Source organism: Saccostrea cucullata, unplaced genomic scaffold (assembly GCF_032062105.1).
Source record: "Saccostrea cucullata isolate Sc308-1 unplaced genomic scaffold, CSIRO_AGI_Scuc_v1 ctg801, whole genome shotgun sequence".
Lineage (NCBI taxonomy): Eukaryota > Metazoa > Mollusca > Bivalvia > Ostreida > Ostreidae > Saccostrea > Saccostrea cuccullata.
In genome coordinates, this window is record NW_026920344.1 from 3,235 (window position 1) to 26,285 (window position 23,051).

General features: G+C 35.0%; 1 long non-coding RNA gene across 3 annotated transcripts; it reads right to left on the reverse strand.

The window, feature by feature from the left end:
- Nucleotides 1-6,959: 6,959 nt before the first annotated feature.
- On the reverse strand, nucleotides 6,960-9,977 carry LOC134247237 (uncharacterized). 3 transcript variants are annotated; one of them, XR_009987792.1, is made up of 4 exons: nucleotides 8,916-9,977; nucleotides 7,996-8,164; nucleotides 7,566-7,899; nucleotides 6,960-7,263 (listed from the first exon to the last, which is right to left on the reverse strand). It is a non-coding gene; the product is annotated as an uncharacterized LOC134247237 (long non-coding RNA). The 3 variants fall into 3 exon arrangements; XR_009987790.1 differs by lacking the exon at nucleotides 8,916-9,977 and having other exon boundaries at nucleotides 7,996-8,279; XR_009987791.1 differs by lacking the exon at nucleotides 8,916-9,977 and having other exon boundaries at nucleotides 7,566-7,915; nucleotides 7,996-8,279.
- Between the last annotated feature and the right edge of the window lie 13,074 nt (nucleotides 9,978-23,051).

The window sequence follows — 23,051 nt, forward strand, 5'->3', positions numbered from 1 at the left end:
CATGTCTTTGCTATTCTTGAAAAGAAGATTTTTAAAGAATTTCCTTCTATATTTCTTTGTAGAACTTTGATCGGCCATAGTGGCCCCGCCCTACCCCCAGGGATCATGATTTGAACAAACTTGAATCTACACTACCTCACTGAGGATGCTTCCCTATAAGTTTCATCTTTCCTTGCACAGTGGTTCTTAAGAAGAAGCTATTTTTAAAACATACCACCAAATTTTCACAATTTCTGACTTATCTCCCCTTGAATAGTGGCGTGGCCCTTCATTTGAACAAACTTGAATCCCCTTCACCCAAGGATACTCTGTGCCAAGTTTGGTTGAAATTGGCCCAGTACATACATGTGATAAGTTCCAGACCTTAATACTGTACAGAAGCCTTAAAAATACTGGAATGTGGATGAAAATACTGTACAAAGCTCATCAAAAAAGGTACAAAAAACTGTACAAAATAACAACAAAAAACCTCAACTAAGGATTCGATTTATTAAATAATTTCAAACTGACAGAAGTACATTTTAATTGTTGCAAGCAACTTTAGTTTTTTTGAGAATTGGATTAGGGGGCTCATATTCAGAGCAATCTCCTGGTATATTGAATTTAGCACGTAGGAGACTGTCAACTGTCTCTCATGTGATAGTCTTTGTCGCCAATCTGTTTGTATTTTCCGCATGATACTGAAACACCTCTCTGACTCTGCGTTTCAATGGGCAAGGCTTAAGGCAGCAAAAGAATTAAACTTTGCAAAGATGTTTGTACATAGGATTCCCATACAGATCTTTAATGTTCAATAGTTCTGTCCACAAGGCTTCCAGGTCTTCAGTCTGCGGCTTCGGTAGCTCATCAGATGCCTCATCCTCCAGTGTCTTCAGATCTAATGATGTACCAAAAGATCATCACTTAATTTACAAAAAAGAAATGTTATTTTACATAATGATAAAATACTTCATAAAATAAATTACAAGGAGAAAATATGAAAATTTAATCCTACCATCTTCTGTGCATGCTGATCTTTTCATTTCAGGATTCAGAAACCTCAAGTGTAAAATGGTTTTGTCTTTGAAAGGAAACTTGTTCAGCATTTTCCTGACCACTGCCTCATAGAACAGTCGCACGTGCCTAAAATTAATAATGATATTTTATTTTATTCTGATTGGTTTATGAGACTTAAGCATACTAGTAATTAACCTAATATTATAATTTTTATACCTGTAGAATTTTTCAATGGTGCTAGGTGCTATCTCATCTTCATTACTGGATATACATGTATGTACTCCCCTCAACTGCAATCAACACAAATGGAAATTACTTGCATCATGTTGGATTAAATTTTGTCGCAGCAATCTCTTCATCTATGTGTGGAGGTGGGATATCATGGATGCATGCGCCTGCCTGAAAACAGTAAATAAATTGCACTAAGAGATGGCTAAAATTAATAATGATGTCTTTGCAATATACACGCCCAGCTATTTTTTTTTCTGACATGAATAAACATGCATATCTCTCAAACAGACAAAATTCTAACATTATAATTTTTATCCCTACACCTGTAGTTCTTTTCAAGTGATGAAAATGTGCATTACTGGAAAATTTCATACAATTTTGTCTCAGTCCTACTGCAATCAACAACATTGTCAAAAGGACAAATTACTGATCATCAAATGGTAGGGTACTGAAATCTTCTCCTGCATCTGTTATTGCCTTCACCTTCACAAATTTTTACAGCTTCACCCAAGGATGCTTTGTATCACTTTGGCACTAACAATTTTGTTTAAACGTTATATTGTTGAAAGGTGAATTGAAATGAAGTTGAAGGTGTGAAAAGTTTAGACGGACGGACAATGAGCAACAGGTGATCTTTTAGCTCAGTTGACCAAAAAATGACCTTGTTTGAAAGCTGGTATTTTGATCTCATAATTAACAAAGATTAAAATCTAAGTTATATGCACATCTCTGATATATATGTACATGCACAATTAGTCTGCGAAAAGAAAGTTCCTAGCTTGAAAACGGCAGTAGTTATCTGGACAAAGGAGTACCTTTCTGGCAGACGCCTGCCATTTTCATCATTTCAACTTTGGAAGAAACTGTTAAAATGACTCATCCTATTAAAAAAAATTTCCTCTGAGAGTCCAAGTTTTGATACTCAGGCTATGTGAAACTTCAATATTCTTGAATTTTGATGAAAATGGGTGAATTTGAGCATCTTCAACTATTGATTAAAATATGAGCCCACCCCGCGATATAAAAATTGTTTCATGGATCAGAATTTTCCAAAACAGTTCTTTCATTATATATATAGTTAAACATTTTAGATCAGAGGTTGGATGTTATGCAAAATATTCAAAAACGGATTAAAATTTTTGAAATTTTCAAGATTTGAGGTAAATGACGCAATTTACGTCACAATACATGACTAAGAGAAACAAGAGGCCCAGGGTCCGCATTGCTCACCTGAGCACATCAGCTTGGAAAACGCACAAATCAGATCAGAATTGAAAAGTTTACTGAGGGGGTGGGGTGGGGGAGGGGGCTTGAATTCTAAAACTACTTGAGAATGCTTCCATATTGATTTTGCATATAACTTCTTGAGAAAGTTTTTGAGAAAAAGATTTTTATAGATTTCTTTAACAATTTGTTTGTATATACTGGTATTACTTTGTAATAATTTGAATTTGACTCCCCATCATTTCCCTCCCTACCCCAAAGAGTATCCATGATTTGAACAAATTTAAATCTTCAATACATGAGGATGTTTACATGTCAATATGACTTAACATAGCTTTTCTGTTATAGAGATTTCTCCCTTTATTTTCCTATGTAAAAATTTGAACCACCATTGAGACCCTTCCCTACCCTTGGAGGTTATGATGTGAACAAATTTAATTCTATATTAACTGAGGATGCTTCCATATAAATATCACTAATCATGGCTTTGCTATTCTTTAGAAAAAGATTTTTTAAAATATATTTCAATATAAAACTTGGATCCCCCATTGTGGCCCCACCCTATCCCTCAGGGGTTATGATTTGAACAGACAAGAATCTACAGTATCTGAAGATGCTTCATAAAAATATCTCTAATCATGGCTTTGCAGTACTTGTGAAGAAATTTTTTAAAGATTTCCCTCTATATTCCTAAGTAAAACTTTGATCAGCCATTGTGGCCCCATCCTATCCCCGGGGGTCATGATTTGAACAAACTTGAATGTACACTATCTGAGGATGATTCAACATGAGTTTCATTTTTCCTGTCCCAATGGTTCTTGAAAGATTTTTAACGATTTTTCCTATATATTCCTATGTAAAACTTTGATCGGCCATTGTGGCCCCACCCTAGCTACCCCAGGGGCCATGATTTGAACAAACTTGAACGTACACTAACTGAGGATGACTAAATTTGAGTCTCATCTTTCCTGTCCCTATTGATCTTGAGAAATATTTTTAAAGATTTTTCCTATATATTCCTATGTAAAACTTTGATCGGCCATTGTGGCCCCAGCCTACCCCCAGGGGCCATGATTTGAACAAACTTGAATGTACACTATTTGAGAATGATTTAACATGAGTTTCATCTTTCATGTCCCAATGGTTCTTGAAAGGACTTAGATTTTTAAAGATTTTTCCTATATATATTCCTATGTAAAACTTTGATCAGCCATTGTGGCCCCACCCTTGCCCCGGGGGTCATGATTTTAACAAATTTAAATTTACACTACCTGAGGATGATTTAAGATGAGTTTCATCTTTCCTGGCCCAGTGGTTCTTGACAAGAAGATTTTGTAAAAATTCCATTAATTTTTCACTAATTCATAATTATCTCCCCTTGGAAGAGGATGTGGCCCTTCATTTGCACACACTTGAATCCCCTATACTCAAGGATACTTTGTAGCAAGTTTGGTTGAAATTGGTCCAGTGGTTCTTGAGAAGAAGATGAAAATGTGAAAAGTTTACAACAATGCAACAACTATGACGACAACAATGACGACAGACAACGGACAAATTTTGATCAGAAAAGCTCACTTGAGCCTTCGGCTCAGGTGAGCTAAAAATGTTAGACTTTTTTTAGTATAGATTTGTATAGTAACAAATTTTTAAAGGTATAACAAATTAAGTTGCATATGAAAATAATGATTTTGCATTCATTTCAGCAAAACACTGCTAGATTATTGAAGATACCATTTGCTAGAAATTGTTTGATAAGATAATTGATGCATTGTACATACCGTATGAACTGATATTTTACAATGATTTTTAAAAGTTTAATCATTTGAGTGTTCATTAAATAAGCACTCCATAGTATGCACATTCAGCAATGCATTGTACATATAAACACCAAAACTTCTCCTCTGCTTTTAAGGGCTTGGAACCTTCTGCTTGAAATAACATATCCCATGGGATATGTTAATTCAAGCAGGCAGCATTAAAAGTTTTGTGCCTTTTTTCAGTTATTTTCTTTCTCTCTCATTTTTTTCTGTTGTTTTTTTCTCTCTCTTTTTTTTTAATTTTTTTTTTTCACTTGATATTTTTAAAACACATGTGTACAATCGCGGTGCTTTTTTTTTTTTTTTTTTTTTTTTCTTTTTTTTTGGCTTGTTTTTTTTTTTCTTTCATTCTTTTTTATTTTTTTTCTGCACAAAACTTTCCAATGAGATTAACATAATTTCACATTTACAATTCAAAATTCCACACTAAAATTCACAATTTCACATCAACAATTCACAATTGCATTAAAATATCACAATTTAACATTTTTAGAGGCAAATCTCTATATTACACTTTCAAATACAATATTACAATTTTATATATATTTCTTTCTGAATATTAAGTTAAATCAGTATATTGACTTATTGAGGGATTCAATTTCACAATAAACTATAATAACGAAAAGGTGACTATACAAATTATTCTTTCTACAACAGCTGACAGAATTTACACATTCTATGAATACTTATGTCATATTTAACAATCATTACATCTGGAACATATTTAACTTCATCAAAACAATTACAATAATGAATCATTATCTCATTGGCATAATAATAAAAAGATAATTAAAGACAAAGCAGCCTCCAACTAGTCCCTTTCAGCTTCTCCTCCCCGGGCCAGCCTGGCAACCGTGGCGGCGAAGGAACTTAAGTTCCAGCCAGTAATGCCCCAGGGTATCGATAAAGCCTACTTACAACTAGCCTTCAACTACTTCATCTTAACAATATGAATATAATTAGCTAATGAAGAAGAAAAAGAAAAGCAGGGGGTCAGTGTGGGAGGAAGACGGAGTACCCGTAGAGAACCCACGTGTCCGAATGGGCGACCCCATACCCTGACATAATTCGGACACCCTTTACAAAAATTTATATTTTTAAAAAAGTCTTTGAAAAAAACATTGTTACTAAAATGGATTTACATCAGTGCTTTGAAGATGTGGATTAATCCTGCATTAATTAAGTCCTGCTTCTTCATCCACACATATGATCTCAAGGATGTTCCTTCTAAAAGTTTCTTTGATTTTCTGTAAATGAACAAGGCAAGAGGTAATTGTCAGGTTTGAATAAAAAAAAAATTAAGAAGAGACCTATATGCTACATTGCTCACCTGAGCTCTAAGGGTAGGAAAAAGTAGAAATCAATACAGTACTTTAGATCACCATATTTTTTACAACACGTCTTTAGTTTAGTGACTTAGCTATTTGGTATTAATTAGTGAAACAACATTTTCCCTAGCTATGGTTTCTGTTGTTTATAAACATTAATAATTAATACAAATATACATGAGAATAAATTTTTTATAATCACACAGTCCCTCTTGAGAAATTTTCACTCATATAGCACTGCAACATTTTTCAGGGGAGGGCTATAAATGTAGACCTATACTTGGTATTGAGACTATTGAGCAGTGAGGGATTTTTTTTGCACCTACTGCAACATGACATCACTGTTTATATAATCTCAGTGAAAAACCGGTCTTCTTGTCCCACAGTGGGATTCGAACCCACAATGGTAGGATCAACTCCTTACTATGCTACTCTATAGCAGATGCTCTTAAATACCACTGTACCATGCAACAACAACAAAAATGTGAAATTTAATTAGAATTTCACACATTAATTACATCAGACGTATCATTCTCGGGTATTATTGGTATGAATTAAGAGTCAGCATATATGGCTGAACACCATTACAAAATCAAGCTATATATATATTGCCGACTACAAAAAAAGAGTCTTAGACTAATAAGATGATTTGGAATATGATAATGTCATATACCTGATCAGTTTCAGCTATCCACTGTGGTATGTCTTGGTGGAAAAGGATACATTTTCCATCAGGCATAAATTGCATGCTATCCAGGTGTTTCCACTAAGTCTTGTTGGGTGCATCTGCTGTTTCCACATTTTGAAGATCATTGTCCATCAAGCTTGTCTGTGTTAAATGTTTCCACCAATTCCTTATGGGTGTACCTGGTGTTATCACATACTGGAAAATCATTGTCCATTAAGTTTGCCTCAAGATTCATAATGGCCTCCTCAAGATTTATTTCACCAAGTCTTTTTAGAAGTATTTGCTGTTTTCCCATCTTTCCGCCAATTCCTTTTGGGTGTAGCTGTTATTTTCACATTTTGGAAAATCATTGACCATCAAGTTTGCCTCAAGATTCATAATGGCCTTACCTCCTCAAGAATTATTTCATCAAGTCTTTTTAAAAGTATTTGCTGTTTTCCCATCTTTCCACCAATTTCTTTGGGTGTAGCTGTTGTTTTCACATATTGGAAAATCATTGTCCATCAAGTTTGCCTCAAGATTCATACTGGCCTTGCCTCCTCAAGATTTATTTCACTAAGTCTTTTTAGAAGTATTTGCTGTTTTCCTGGAAAATCATTTCCATCAAGTTTCCTTTTGGCCTTGGTGTAGTATTTGCTGTCTTTCCACATTTCTTTGGAAAATCACATTAAATCATTGTCCATCAAGTTTGCCTCAAGATTCATAATGGCCTTGCCTCCTCAAGATTTATTTCACCAAGTCTTTTTAGAAGTATTTGCTGTTTTCCCATCTTTCCACCAATTTCTTTGGGTGTAGCTGGTGTTTTCACATATTGGAAAATCATTGTCCATCAAGTTTGCCTCAAGATTCATAATGGCCTTGCCTCCTCAAGATTTATTTCACCAAGTCTTTTTCGAAGTATTTGCTGTTTTCCCATCTTAAAAGAGGTTCATCAAGCTTGTTTATTCCAGCAGTTTCCACAAGGTTCTGTTGGCTGCAGCTGCAGTAAGAATCAGAAGAAAATAAATGGAGAAAATACATCACTGAATTTTTTCTTTAGGAAAATCCTCATTTAACTTTTTTAACAATTGTTATGTTGTCTCAACAGTGGTTTAACATATATGTTTTATATTATTAAGCAAACATTCAATATTGGTGTAAAGAGTTGGTTTATCTAGCTGAACATCATAACAAAAGTCAGGTATTGCTGACTTTAAGAAATAAGATCAGCTAAAATTTTAGCCAGCTAGTTAATTTGACTTTGTTAATAAACTGATCTTAGATTATGATAATGTCACATACCTGATAAATGTCATATCAGCATCCTTTGGCTATTCATCCTCCAGTTGTTTCTATCAGGTCCTTTTGGGTTCATCTACTGTTTTCACCATGTACTGTTGGGTGCATTTGCTGCTTCCACATCTTGGAAGATCAGCAAGTACTGGCTATGCATCATCCAGTTGTTTCCATCAGTGTCCAGTTGGGTGCATCTGCTGTTACACAGGTCTTGTTGAGGACATCTGCTGTTTCCACATCTTGGAAGATTAGCATCCATTGGCCCTGCTTCCTCCAACTGTTTCCACCATGTCATCCCCTTGTTTACAATCGCGAGCTTTTTCGTCTCTGACCAGTAGAGCTAAAAATAAGCCAGGCTAAAAATAATAAGTCAGCTATTAAATTTGACATGGTTAATTAAATGATCGTTAATCATGATTTGTTCATATAAATGTACCAGATCAGTGTCAATTATCTCCTTTGATATGTCTTGTTTGGAAGGTCAACATCATCAGGCAAGTCTCCTCCAGTTGTATCCACCATGTCCTGTTGGGTCCACCTTCTGTATCCACCAAGTCCAGTTGGGTGCATCTGCTGTTTCCACCAAGTCCTGTTGAGTGCATCTGCTGTCTCCAACATGGCCAGTAGGGTACATCTGCTGTTTCCACCAAGTCCAGTGGAGTGCTCCTTCTGTATCCACCAAGTCCTTTTGGATGCATCTGCTGTTTCCACCAAGTCCAAGGAGTGCATCTACTGTTTCCACCTAGGCAGTATCTGCTGTTTCCACCTAGGACAGTAGGGTGCATCTGCTAAAAATATCAACAGCTTTATTTCACTGCATGCATTTTACACTAAAATACCCTAGTCAGTCCCTTTCAACTAAGATTTCATTTCCTTAATTTCTTAGATTTACATAACTTTTATTCTGTTTCTTAAATTTTTGGTCTTTAATTTGTTTAAAATGATTGCATAATAAAGGTGACCATTTAATAAAGTTTTATAGGATATTTCATTGAAAAAAATAAAAGGACCACCTAAGAAAGATCTCTGCTGTTATAAAGATGATTACTATGAAGTTTGGCTGTATATATTATTGATTTGAAATGGAATATTATAAATCTATAATCTAACAATAATACTTTATTTCAGTTTTCTATATACAGCAAAACTCGTTTAGTACGAACACGAATATTGCCAAATCACGGTTATAGCGAAGTTATCTTGGATCTCCCAGCTTAATAAATTTAACGAATTCATTATACGGATATAACAAATTATGGATATAGTGAAGTAATTTTATAGGTCCCGGTGACTTTGTTTTAACCGAGTTTTACTGTATTTTTTCAATTATTATCAATTCAATATTTTCTATCTTACCTTATCGATGATGGTTTAGAATTTGGCTTATTTCTCTTCATCTTTACTGAACACTGTCCAACTATAAAATACTAACAAAATTTTAAAATAGAGCTGAAATAATAGATACAGTAAAACTCGTTTGGTACAAACACAGATATTGTGAATTCACAGATATAGTGAAATTATCTTGAATCCCTAGCTATAAAAATTTTATGAAATCATTTCACGGATATAACAATTTATGGATATAGCGAAGTAATGTCATAGGTTCCAGCGACTTCGTTATAACCGAGTTTTACTGTAATAAGGCCCTCAATAAGACAGATGTTTTGGGTGAAACACACTGTTTCCTCATTATCCAACATGTCTAATGTTGATGCTAATGCATAAAGCAACAATGAACATTAGACATATTCTTAGGAATAATAAATGCAATACCAAATAAAGCTCAGAACAATAATAATTAACATAAATTCATAACTATCATAACAAATAACTAAAAATCTCAACTAAAGCAAATAACTAAAACTCATAACTATAACAAATAACTAAACTCATAACAACTAAATAAAACTCATAACAATAACAACTAACAAACACTCATAACAATAACAAATAATTAAAAATCACAACAAAAGCAAATAACTTAAGCTCCTAACAAGTAAAACTCATGACTGCCTCAATAACAAATAACTGAAACTCATAACAATGTCAACTAATAAAAATCTTAAAAACATAATATAACAAATAACAAATAAAACATGAAAATTAACAACTTTTACAACCCTCATAAACAAAAAACTATAATAACAACTCAATAAACAAATAACAATAATAAAAACCTAATGAACAAATAACAACAAATACTAACAAAGGAAACAAAATAGAAATCAAAAAGTAAGAACTAAAATAACAAAGAGACCTAACATCAAAATAATACAAAAAAAAAAACCTCCAGTCCAGCGTTGTTGGCATGCTGTTCCAATCCAATATGCCCAGCCTCCTCCAAGTCCTCCAACGATGAAGAGCCAGCCAAATCCAAGTGCACCATTTCCAACGATGATATCCCGGCAAAGAGAGAACAGAGAAGATTAGACAAAGAAAAAACAACAGCACAACCCAACCAACAAAAGACAAAACTACTACAAATAATGTGTTGAGAGTGGGGGAGGGGAGGGAAATGTTAGTACAAATTAGTAAGAGTGCACAAATGATAATGAAACCAACTCACCTCTGCTTTTCCTTAACAACTTAGCAATACCTCTACTCCAGCGTTGTTGGCATGCTGTTCCAATATGCCCAGCCTCCTCCAAGTCCTCCAACGATGAAGAGCCAGCCAAATCCAAGTGCACCATTTCCAACGATGATATCCCGGCAAAGAGAGAACAGAGAAGATTAGACAAAGAAAAAACAACAGAACAAAAAAACAGAAAGAAAGAACTACTACAAAAAATGTGTTGAGAGTGGGGGAGGGGAGGGAAATGTTAGTACTAATTAGTAAGAGTGCACAAATGATAATGAAACCAACTCACCTCTGCTTTTCCTTAACAACTTAGCAATACCTCTACTCCAGCGTTGTTGGCATGCTGTTCCAATATGCCCAGCCTCCTCCAAGTCCTCCAACGATGAAGAGCCAGCCAAATCCAAGTGCACCATTTCCAACGATGATATCCCGGCAAAGAGAGAACAGAGAAGATTAGACAAAGAAAAAACAACAGAACAAAAAACAAAAAAAAGCAAAGAACTACAACAAAAAATGTGTTGAGAGTGGGGGAGGGAAGGGAAATGTTAGTACAAATTAGTAAGAGTGCACAAATGATAATGAAACCAACTCACCTCTGCTTTTCCTTAACAACTTAGCAATACCTCTACTCCAGCGTTGTTGGCATGCTGTTCCAATATGCCCAGCCTCCTCCAAGTCCTCCAACGATGAAGAGCCAGCCAAATCCAAGTGCACCATTTCCAACGATGATATCCCGGCAAAGAGAGAACAGAGAAGATTAGACAAAGAAAAAACAACAGAACAAAAAAAAACAGAAAGAAAGAACTACTACAAATAATGTGTTGAGAGTGGGGGAGGGGAAGGAAATGTTAGTACTAATTAGTAAGAGTGCACAAATGATAATGAAACCAACTCACCTCTGCTTTTCCTTAACAACTTAGCAATACCTCTACTCCAGCGTTGTTGGCATGCTGTTCCAATATGCTCAGCCTCCTCCAAGTCCTCTAATGATGAAGAGCCAGCCAAATCCAAGTGCACCATTTCCAACGATGATATCCCGGCAAAGAGAGAACAGAGAAGATTAGACAAAGAAAAAACAACAGAACAAAAAAACAGAAAGAAAGAACTACTACAAATAATGTGTTGAGTGTGGGGGAGAGAAGGGAAATGTTAGTACTAATTAGTAAGAGTGCACAAATGATAATGAAACCAACTCACCTCTGCTTTTCCTTAACAACTAAGCAATACCTCTACTCCAGCGTTGTTGGCATGCTGTTCCAATATGCCCAGCCTCCTCCAAGTCCTCCAACGATGAAGAGCCAGCCAAATCCAAGTGCACCATTTCCAACGATGATATCCCGGCAAAGAGAGAACAGAGAAGATTAGACAAAGAAAAAACAACAGAACAAAAAAAACAGAAAGAAAGAACTACTACAAATAATGTGTTGAGAGTGGGGGAGGGGAGGGAAATGTTAGTACTAATTAGTAAGAGTGCACAAATGATAATGAAACCAACTCACCTCTGCTTTTCCTTAACAACTAAGCAATACCTCTACTCCAGCGTTGTTGGCATGCTGTTCCAATATGCCCAGCCTCCTCCAAGTCCTCCAACGATGAAGAGCCAGCCAAATCCAAGTGCACCATTTCCAACGATGATATCCCGGCAAAGAGAGAACAGAGAAGATTAGACAAAGAAAAAACAACAGAACAAAAAAACAGAAAGAAAGAACTACTACAAATAATGTGTTGAGAGTGGGGGAGGGGAGGGAAATGTTAGTACTAATTAGTAAGAGTGCACAAATGATAATGAAACCAACTCACCTCTGCTTTTCCTTAAAGACTTACAAATACCTCGACTCCAGCGTTGTTGCCATGTTGTTCCAATCCAACGATGAAGAGCCAGCCAAATCCAAGTGCACCATTTCCAACGATGATATCCCGACAAAGAGAGAACAGAGAAGATTAGACAAAGAAAAAACAACAGAACAAAAAACAAAAGGAAAGAACTACTACAAATAATGTGTTGAGAGTGAGGGACGGGAGGGAAATGTTAGTACTAATTAGTAAGAGTGCACAAATGATAATGAAACCAACTCACCTATGCTTTTCCTTAACAACTTAGCAATACCTCTACTCCAGCATTGTTGGCATGCTGTTCCAATCCAATATGCCCAGCCTCCTCCAACGATGAAGAGCCAGCCAAATCAAGTGCACCATTTCCAACGATGATATCCCGGCAAAGAGAGAACAGAGAAGATTAGACAAAGAAAAAACAACAGAATAGAAAACAAAAGGAAAGAACTACTACAAATAATGTGTTGAGAGTGAGGGACGGGAGGGAAATGTTAGTACTAATTAGTAAGAGTGCACAAATGATAATGAAACCAACTCACCTCTGCTTTTCCTTAACAACTAAGCAATACCTCTACTCCAGCGTTGTTGGCATGCTGTTCCAATATGCCCAGCCTCCTCCAAGTCCTTGCAAACACCATCTCCAACGATGAAGTCTCTGCAAAGAGAGAACAAAGAAATCCATTCCAGCGTTTTTGGCAAAGTCAGAGTTCATGTCATTATGTCTAATGTTAAAGACTCTCTATCCCTAGAAAGTAAACTTGTTAGACTGAAGGCTATTGAAATAAAGAAAGGGCACAAAAAAAATGTTATTCACATGTCTCTCTCTGAATCAAAATATTTAAAATAAAGGGCATTTTGGTGCTGTTATTCACATGTCTCTCTCTATAGCATCAAAATAAGGTACAGCGTATCTGGTCATCATAGGGCTCATAGTTACTAGGAAATGAGAACTCTGACTGGAAAATATAATCCTTCAGTGTATTATCCACAAGTTTGGTCCGACAGAATGGGCCAATTCACCTGAGAAGCTTTGACCATACTTTATACCAGATTTCCCCAAATGCATCCCCACCCTACCCCACTGACAGCATTTTGAAATTAAAAAATCCTTCCATGGGCACAATGTTTCTGCCCAGTGGTTCCTGAGAAGAAGATTTTCAATGATTTTTCCTATATATTTATATGTAAAACTTTGATTCTGCATAATGGCCATGCACTTCCCCCATAGTCAGTTACTTGGATTCCTACAATTTAAAATTAACACTACCCCAGAAAATGAGACTTTTTCTGCCCACTAAAAACAAAGATATATACCTGTTCCCCATTGTGGCCCCATCCCCCGGGGGTCATTATTTGAAAATTTGTATTATCAGATCACATAAGCATGGCCCCTTGAGAAGAAGCAAAGATTTTTCCTATATAATGTAAAACTTTGATTCCCAATAATGGCCCCGCCCTTATTTGTACACTTGATGCTTCCACATAAGTTTCAGCTTTTCTTCAAAGATTTTTCCTATATATTTCTATATAAAACTTTGATTCCCCATTGTGGCCCCGCCCTTCCCCCGGGGGCATCTACACTATACCAGGATGCTTCCACATAAGTTTCAGCTTTTCTGGCCCAGTCATTCAGAAGAAGATTTTCAAAGAGTTATGGCTTCCACATAAGTTTCAGCTTTTCTGGCCCAGTGGTTCTTGAGAAGAAGATTTTCAAAGATTTTTCCTATATATTTCTATGTAAAACTTTGATTCCCCATATGGGCTTATAGTTACTATGGAAATGAGAACTGCACCAAAAACATTAAGCTTTACTGGCCAGAAAATGGTTCTTGAGAAGAAGATTTTCAAAGATTTTTTCTATATATTTCTAGCATCCCCATTGTGGCCCCGCCCTTCCCCCGGGGGTCATGTTTTGCAAGTTTGGTCATCTATAGGATGCTTCCACATAAGTTTCAGCTTTTCTGGCCCAGTGGTTCTTGAGAAGATTTTCAAAGATTTTTCCTATATATTTCTATATAAAACTTTGATTCCCCATTGTGGCCCCGCCCTTCCCCCGGGGGTCATGATTTGAACAATTTAGAACTACACTACCCCAGTTGCAGCTTTTCAGTGGTTCTTGAGAAGAAATTTTTTAATGACCCAACCCTATTTTTGTCTTTTCTTGATTATCTCCCCTTGCAAGGGGATATGTCCCTTCATTTTAACAATTTAAATTCCCCTTCACCCAAGGATGCTTTGTACCAAGTTTGGTCAAAATTGGCCCAGTGGTTCTTAGTTACTAGGACAAAATGAGAACTCACTAAAAACTGCACCAAAAATGTTAACCTGCTCCAAAAACACTGACCTGGTCATTCCTTTGCTGAAATTACAGCATATCTGAAACCTCATCTGGTACAACTAGAACTGCAAGTTTTTCCATGAATAAATGCACACGAATTATGGTTATCATGACCTTGGGTCAAGTCATGACTTGGGTCATGGGCAACCTTTGTGTGAAATGAGAACCTACCAAGTTTATACATAAGGTTATTATAAATTTTTTCTTACTTGAACTTCCCCATGAAAACTGCACCAAAAATGCACTGAAAAACATTGACCTGGTCATTCCTTTGCTGCGGGGGTATAATAAAACACACTAGAAGCATGTTCCATGCATGTATGATCAATATAGGGCATAGAACTACTTGCAAAGAAAAGAGCTCCAAAAACCTTAAACTGGGACAATTGGACGCCGGGGGTATCACATAAGCTCCCCCAAACTTCATTGAATTGAGCTGAAAAAATCATACTTCAAGTTCTTACAAGTGCACAAAATCACAAATAAAATAAAAAAGTTGTACCTTTACTATTTGGTTGATGAGTAAAAAATGAACCTCCATTACAGCAGAATATGCTAGCTGTCCCGTGCCAATTTGGCAAATCTCAGTGTTAAAATGTCAGGAAGGATTCAACTACAAACAAAAAATATTTCATTTTCTTTTTTTGTGACTGTATGTTGTAATCAATTAACTCATGCTTAAGGTAGGTACTTTTAAAATTTTCTGTACCTTAAGGTAGGTACTTTTAAAAATTTTTGTCAAACTAAAATATTTTTCTATTTAAATACCTTAAATAACTCATAAAGGAAGTAAAACACCCATAAAAGACACATCTTTGCAGGTTATTTTTCATACAAGTCTCAGAGTACCTACCTCTTAGAAGTTAACAGCCAAAATTGAACATAAAGAAGTCTAATATCATATTTTATTTTGCTATGTACCAAATCACATCAAATTCATGTTAAAACTTGTGAAAATCAGATATAATTAATTTTCCAGGAGAATATTTGAAATTTTCTCTGGAAAACATTGAAAATTGATGTTGTATCTGTCCACATCTGTCAGAAAAAAAATCTCAAAATATCTTTATTTTTAAAAATCTCAAAATTTAAGTTGTTTATGTATCATTTTTTCTTTAAAACTATAAAGAATTATATCTAAGGTTAACAAAAACACATTTTATTATTGTTGACCAGAAAAAATTAACAAAACAGCATTTTGACCACGCATACCCCGGATATTTCGGAATATTGAATTTTTCAATAATTCTTTGCAAAATTTTAAAAAAGTAAAATTTGAAGAGGAGAAACATGCTTAAAATCAACAAAAATAGATCTATAGTTTGTTTGTTTAAAAAAAAAATAAAAAGCTTTATGTCGATAAAGGCAATTAGGAACTAGCTAATTGTCCCGTTCCCCAAACGCCCAATTCTCTTTTTGTGCCATTACCTGTAAGCTTCATTTAATAAGACAAACTCTATGTATTTGACTTTACAACATTTACCCGGAAGTGTACGAAGGCAAATGCCTGTGCGTAATGACCATATCACATCAAAATATATTTTAATATACTAAAAATTAAAGTATTTAATCCAAAAGTAATAAAAAATACGCACATTCAAGTGTTTTTTTGATTTTATCATTTCACGTGCACGCACGTGCATACTATATATCTTGTAAGAAGTCCAACAAAATCTACACATTTTATAAATCCCACCCCATATGGTTGAAAACCAAGACGTTATACCTGTTAAAAATTAACAATGTGTATGCAGCATTTTGTCCCTATCTATGTTTCAAATCCCATCCTGTTTCGTTGAAACCCCGGATTATCATTTCAGAATATCAAATTTATTGCACGTGTTTTAATGATAATTGCTATACATCACGTTGTTGGCTATTCTATGTTCAAAATTTCAAAATTTCAATAAAAAAGTAAAATTTGAAAAGGAGAAACATGCTTAATAAAATCAACAAAAATAGATCTATAGTTTGTTTGTTTAAAAAAAATAATAAAAAGCTTTATGTCGATAAAGGCAATCAAGAATTATGTGTCATGAATTTGGTTTTGATATGTTAATAAATTCCTTATTAATATTATTTAAAAATGCGTAAGTAATATCAATTAAATTTTAAACAAGAGGCCCAGGGGTCACCTAGCCAAAATTCTGAATTTCTTATTCCCATCTAGCCCAAATTGGGATTATTACTTATTACCCGTAATATTTACCTTTGGTGTACTGGTTCATTAATCATATAAATAAATATCATGAATATTGGTTTTAGATATAAGACAATTTAATAAAGTTCAACTTATTAATTATTATTTAAAAATGCGTAAGTAATATCAATTAAATTTTAAAAAAGAGAAAGAATAATTTTATATCTAAAAAATAAAGCACTAGTTATTGCAATAGTTGTGAAAAGAGAATGGAGAATGTTAAGTATGATTTATCGAAATAAATTAATTAAAAAATGATTTAATACATTCATTTATCAACATTGAGATAAAAAAAAAATTTATTAGAACTTTAATATGTATTTACATGATTGAAACTGAGATAAGTGGTTTTATGCACACATGTTTATAATTTCTTATACGCATAAGTACAATGCATATGCACTTGTTTGGGAGTAAAATTTTAACCAATAATTTATTATTATAGTATGGGTAAAAAAAATTCTCAAACATTGAGTGCCTGTGGTACAATGTATTATAAAACACAACTCAGATAATCCTTAGAGGCGTAGTCACAAACTTAAAAGTGGGGGGGGGCTCAACTCCAGAAATTCTTTGACAAGCAAAAAAAAAAAAAAAAAAAAATGAGGGGGCACCAGCATAATAGCTAGTACATAAGTTTTCTGTAGTATTCTATATATTGCCAACCCTCCAACCCCCAATTCCAAAGCCTTAAGGCCGTGTGTGTTAAATAAAGAAATATTAAGATGTACAACATATAATATCCATGGGCGAATACAAGATATGTAATACGGGGGTATAGCATGAAATAACATGAATAATATTAGTCATATCATACTTTGAATGGTGGGGCCTAGGGGCCAAAACCCCTGGAAGCTCCTGAGTTTTCGTGTAATTTAATAGTAAAACCAGAAACAAAAATAGTGGCATTGGTTAGATATGTATCAAAGTATGGCATTAATAATATTAATCATATCATACTTTTAAAATTTTAAGGGTGTGCATCCCTCACGCTCCTAAATCAGCTAGCCAAAGTGATATCAAACCCCTGTCTAAGCTGAATGAGAGGATTTCAAATAGTGTTTTTAAAGTTGATTGACATTCATCACAGGTATACCGAAATCAGAATCTCCAATACTGCAGCTATCTTGTAGAAATTACTTATTTTGATGAGATTTGGATTGACTAGAAATTTCTATAGTACATATATGTAAAAATAAAAGAGTGCTAATGAATCAGCAAAATTAAATAATTAAAAATCCGGAGATTTGACAAAACTTACTTTGTGACTATGTGTTATACAAGAAATGGGATACAGCAAATAAATAATGACTTTCAGATGTCAACACAAGGGGTAGCTTGTGATTCTCATTTAATTTTGTTAGATAACAGATGCTGAGAGAAACAGAAACGTCTAAACTTAAATTTATGACCCGCACTCCCTATCCCAAACTGGCGAACACAAGAGGTCTTGACAGATTTTAAATTACTATATCATAACTATATACTACAGTGTTCCAGCTAAGATCTGAAAATGGAGGGGTGCAATAGAAGGGCAGATTTTAAATTACTATATTATAACTATATACTTAACTATACTAACTAATTACTTCAAGAGAAATGCTTACTCATGCATTTGTTGAAAATAAAAAAAAATTGCCATAAAATGAGGTTTAATATTATTTCACCATAGCTGTGATTTTGTTCTTCATTAAAAAGTGGGGGGGGGGCACAGACATACTCTTGCTCCCCCCCCCCCCATCTGAAAGTGGGGGGGGGGGCTAGTGCCCCCGCAGCCCTCCCCCCTGTGACTATGCCTATGATCCTCTCTTATTGTAAAATTAAATCATAATATAATTTGATTCATTTGTAAGATGTTTATTTGAAAATGATCGACACTATTTGCATAAAAATTAATTTTATCATGCAATCATTTTATTGAATTCAATTGTTTTTTGTAATTCTGTAAGATTTCTATGTCTGAGTCATGATTAAAATATTAATTAAGACTTTTATTTGTAATTATTATGTCTTAGCTGAACATTTGAGATTTTCAGTTTGAGGAAATTCTGTAAGAATTAATTGATACATTTTTTCTTATTTAAGGTCTTAAAATTATATTGGCCTAGATATAGATATTTACTGATGTTTCACCGGGGAACCCCTCACTAAATATTGAGGCTGTCGCACAATCATGCAATTTTCAATCGAAAATTATAAAACAAAAACAAATCTTTTTGGAAGGGACCATTCTTTTGAAATCCCTGACAAAAAATATTAGTTAGGAGCTACATATACATGATATATGCATTCTTGCAATATTATTCCAATATTAAAAGCCATGCAGTTTGTGGAAAAAAACTCACTTATAATAGCTAAATCAATCTATTTTGGATAAACCTGAGAGAAAGATTTATAGGTAATTCAATGTATGTGGCCAAATCTAGTGATTGTAACAGATCTTTTGCCAATGACCATAGTGTACTCTTTGTTATCTTCATGGCCATAGCAAAGCCCCCCCCCCCCCTAATTTTGCTGATATATATATTATACTATAGAAAACATACAGTGTACTATAGAAAACATGTAGTAATAGTAATACTATAGAAAAGATTGCTACTATATGTTCTGTCCCCTGAATTAAAATGCTCGATGACCTTTTTTGTATGCTTGTTAAAGATTTTTTGGTGGTTGACAGTACCCAACTCAACCATGTCAACTGAAAATATAAAATATGCCCCCAGGATTTCCGATGGGCCTGATCTTCATATTCCAAGTAACTACCAAGAACTACTGAAACTGTCGATTTTGTTTACTTTGTAAATGTCACGTGATCTTACCTGCTGAGGACTGCAGCGACAAATTTCTCTAGCCGTCTAGGGGACCGCCGCTCGAATTAAGAGATACCCTCAACTAGGCATTTCCCATTTCACCACATCGTCCAGGACGTACATCTGATAAACAAGGAAAAATCATTGAACATTTGCCCAACTGTCCTGTGTTCACAGTACTGATAAGTTTGGAACCAAAAAAAAATAATCAAACTTAAATTGCACTACAAAATGGAACAAAATGCATTCATTTCAAGTCAACTCACCCAGTGTAAGAATTTATAAATCCATGTCAACTTTAGAACAAGACAAAGGATTCAACAGAAACATCTCACACACACATTCCGCGGGGCGACTTTTCAAACGAAAGGACAACAAAAAAATTCCCACCAAAATGAACACGTGACTAAAGATCAAACGACCAATTGCAAAGTGCGCCCAATGAAAAGCAAGGTTCATCAGTCGATATATTCTATTTATAGATATCAAAGTGATTTGACCTAACTGAGTAATTGCTCTCTTGCTTTCAAAAGAGAATATATCAACCTTACTTAAATTTCTTTACATATAGTTAAAAATTGAATCACATTTTATTTTTAGCACATATGATACGACATTTCCTGAAGTATTAGTTTTATTTATTCAATTTACATTGACATATTAGAAACTCAGGCACGTAGCAACAGGGGGAGGGCAGGGGGGGTCTCCTCCCCCCACCCCCCACTTTTTTCCCAACATAACTTTTGCTGAAAATGTTCATTGAAGTACAGGTTGGACCCAGTTAATACTACGGTAAAGTAATATAAGGGAAATGTAGTACTGTATGCACGAAATAGGACTTTCGAGTTTGGGCAATGTTTTTTTTTTTTGCTTGTCAAGTTTTCAACGTAAGTGAAAAAAATTGTCTGGCTGGTCCCCCACTTTCAAAAACGATGCCTGAAACTATCTTAATCATAGGCGTCGGAACCGGAGAGGGGAGGATTCTACTCTGGCTTAGCCCACCCCCCCCCCCAACTTTTTTTGCAAATATATACATAACATAGGCATTGAAAATTGGGGTTTACATTTTTTGTTGGTTTAGTCCGCCCCCTTTCAATTACCCCCCCCCCCCCCCCCCCCACTTCAATATGTCTGCACTACCTCTTGCGCAATATTGAACTGCTTGACTATAGTTACTTCATAAAAAAGGGAAAAAAAAAGAAAAATCCCGAATGATATCATCAATGTTTCATCTGTATGATAGATTACGATATTTCAGATTAATATAATTTAGTTTATTTTCACTCTTTATTTTTTTAATTGCTTTTGGCTACGGCGTTATCAAATGTGAAATATCAAGAAAGATATATATGGTTTGTTTTGATATGAAAATATTGTTGGGGTTTTTTGGTCAATACGATGATTTAGCCACCCTTAAAGACGAATCGTTTGACAAAACAGTAATAAATGTAATATAATAAAAATGAAGGAATGAATAAAAGAAAACAATAAGAGAAAAAAACTCGAGGCACTGTGAACAATGAGCTCACTAAATGATACCCACGGTTATTATGGCAAAGTGCATGTTTTGCTGTGGCCGAGAAACCCAAAATATGCATCGGATCATAAAGTAAAATAGGAGGTGCACAATAAGTTTCATCAAATTTCGCTCAGTGGTACATGTATAAGAGGAGTTGACGATAAGAGATGGGTACCCCAAAGCGTAACAGACAGACGGACGGACATACCGATTACAGTATACCCCCCCACTTTCCAAGCGGGGGTTTAAAATGAGCATGAATGATCGAAAGAGCGATAGATGCATTTCAAAGATTGCTAATTTGATACATGTATTTCATTGAGCAAGTAGTAAGGACGTAGCATTGTTTTTGAAAAGGGACAGTCAGAGAGAAAAAATCGACTTTACCTTTCAGTACCGAATTTTTACTACTAGTATATTGCAAGAAAGAAAGAGAGGAGGACCAGCCTAGCTTTCAAAGAGCATTTTCAATGGTAAAAAGTTATATTTGGGAAAATTATGGAGGGTCCAGATCCCTCTGTCCCCTTCCACGCACCCTCTGATGCTACGTGCCTACAATGTTAGTAGAAAAATTATATTTTTTTTTAATTAAAATACCCAGGGATGAATACGTTATATTCCGCTCTGTTTCGTATACGCGTCGAAATGAGTTGAATTTAGAGAGAATGTCTGAAAAAAAAATATTTATGTAAGCTGGAGAAGTGATAAAATTAAATCTCAATTATAACATTCTTTTTCTCTTTGATACTTCATTTTATAAAACATTACCGTCGCAGTTCTACTTATCTCAAAACGACAATGATTTTCTATTAAAAAAATCTGCTTTTCCGCAACAAATAATACTGCTTTTCTGTGATTATATGTATAGTTTTTGCTTTTCGGGAGCTTGTATTTAACATATCCCTCTGTCGTTAGCCAAAAAAATATATTGCCCATTCTTAGTACGACCAATTATAAACATTGATCACAAGAGGCCCATGGGCCACATCGCTCACGTAAGCACTGTGGCTAGGAAAAAGTAGAAATTGGTTTATTAATGAAAAGTTTAAATCCAAAAGTAGTCCCATGACCAATCATGGCTTTGCTGTTCTTGAGAAGAAGATTTTAAAAAGAATTTTCCTATGTATTTCTATGTAAAACTCTGGTCGGCCATTTTGGTACCCGCCCTACCACCAGGGGCTCATGATTGGAACAAATTTGAATCTACACTACCTGAGGATACTTCCATATAAATATGATCAATTATGGCTTTGTTATTCTTGAGAAGGAGATTTTTTAAAGAATTTTCCTATATATTTCTATGTAAAACTTTGGTCGGCCATTTTGGCCCCGCCCTACCCCCGGGGGTCATGATTTGAACAAACTTGAATCTACACTACCTGAGTATGCTTCCATATAAATATGATCAATCATGGCTTTGTTATTCTTGAGAAGATTTTAAAAACAATTTTCCTACGTATTTCTATGTAAAACTTTGGTCGGCCATTTTGGCCCCGCCCTACCCCCACGGGTCATGATTTGAACAAATTTGAATCTACACTACCTGAAGATGCTTCCATATAAATTTGATCAATTGTGGCTTTGTTATTCTTGAGAAGATTTTTAAAGAATTTTCCTATATATTTCTATGTATAACTTTGGTCGGCCATTGTGGCCCCGCCCTACCCCCGGGGGTCATGATTTGAACAAATTTGAATCTACACTACCTGAGGATGCTTCCAAATAAATATGATCAATTATGGCTTTGTTATTCTTGAGAAGATTTTTAAAGAATTTTCCTATATATTTTTATGTAAAACTTTGGTCGGCCATTGTGGCCCCGCCCTACCCCTGGGGGTCATGATTTGAACGAATTTGAATCTACACTACCTGAGGATGTTTCCCTATAAGTTTCATCTTTCCTGGCACAGTGGTTCTTAAGAAGAAGATTTTTAAAACATGCCCCAAATTTTCATTAATTCCCAATTATCTCCCCTTGAATGAGTGCGTGGCCATTCATTTGAACAAGCTTGAATCTCCTTCACCCAAGGATACTTTGTGGCAAGTTTGGTTGAAATTGGCCCAGTGGTTCTTGAGAAGAAGTAAAAAATGTGAAAAGTTTAGACAGACGGACGCCGGGCAAAATGTGATCAGAAAAGCTCACTTGAGCCTTCGGCTCAGGTGAGCTAAAACTGGTTCTGATTATTCAGAAATTGAGGCCCAAGGTGAACC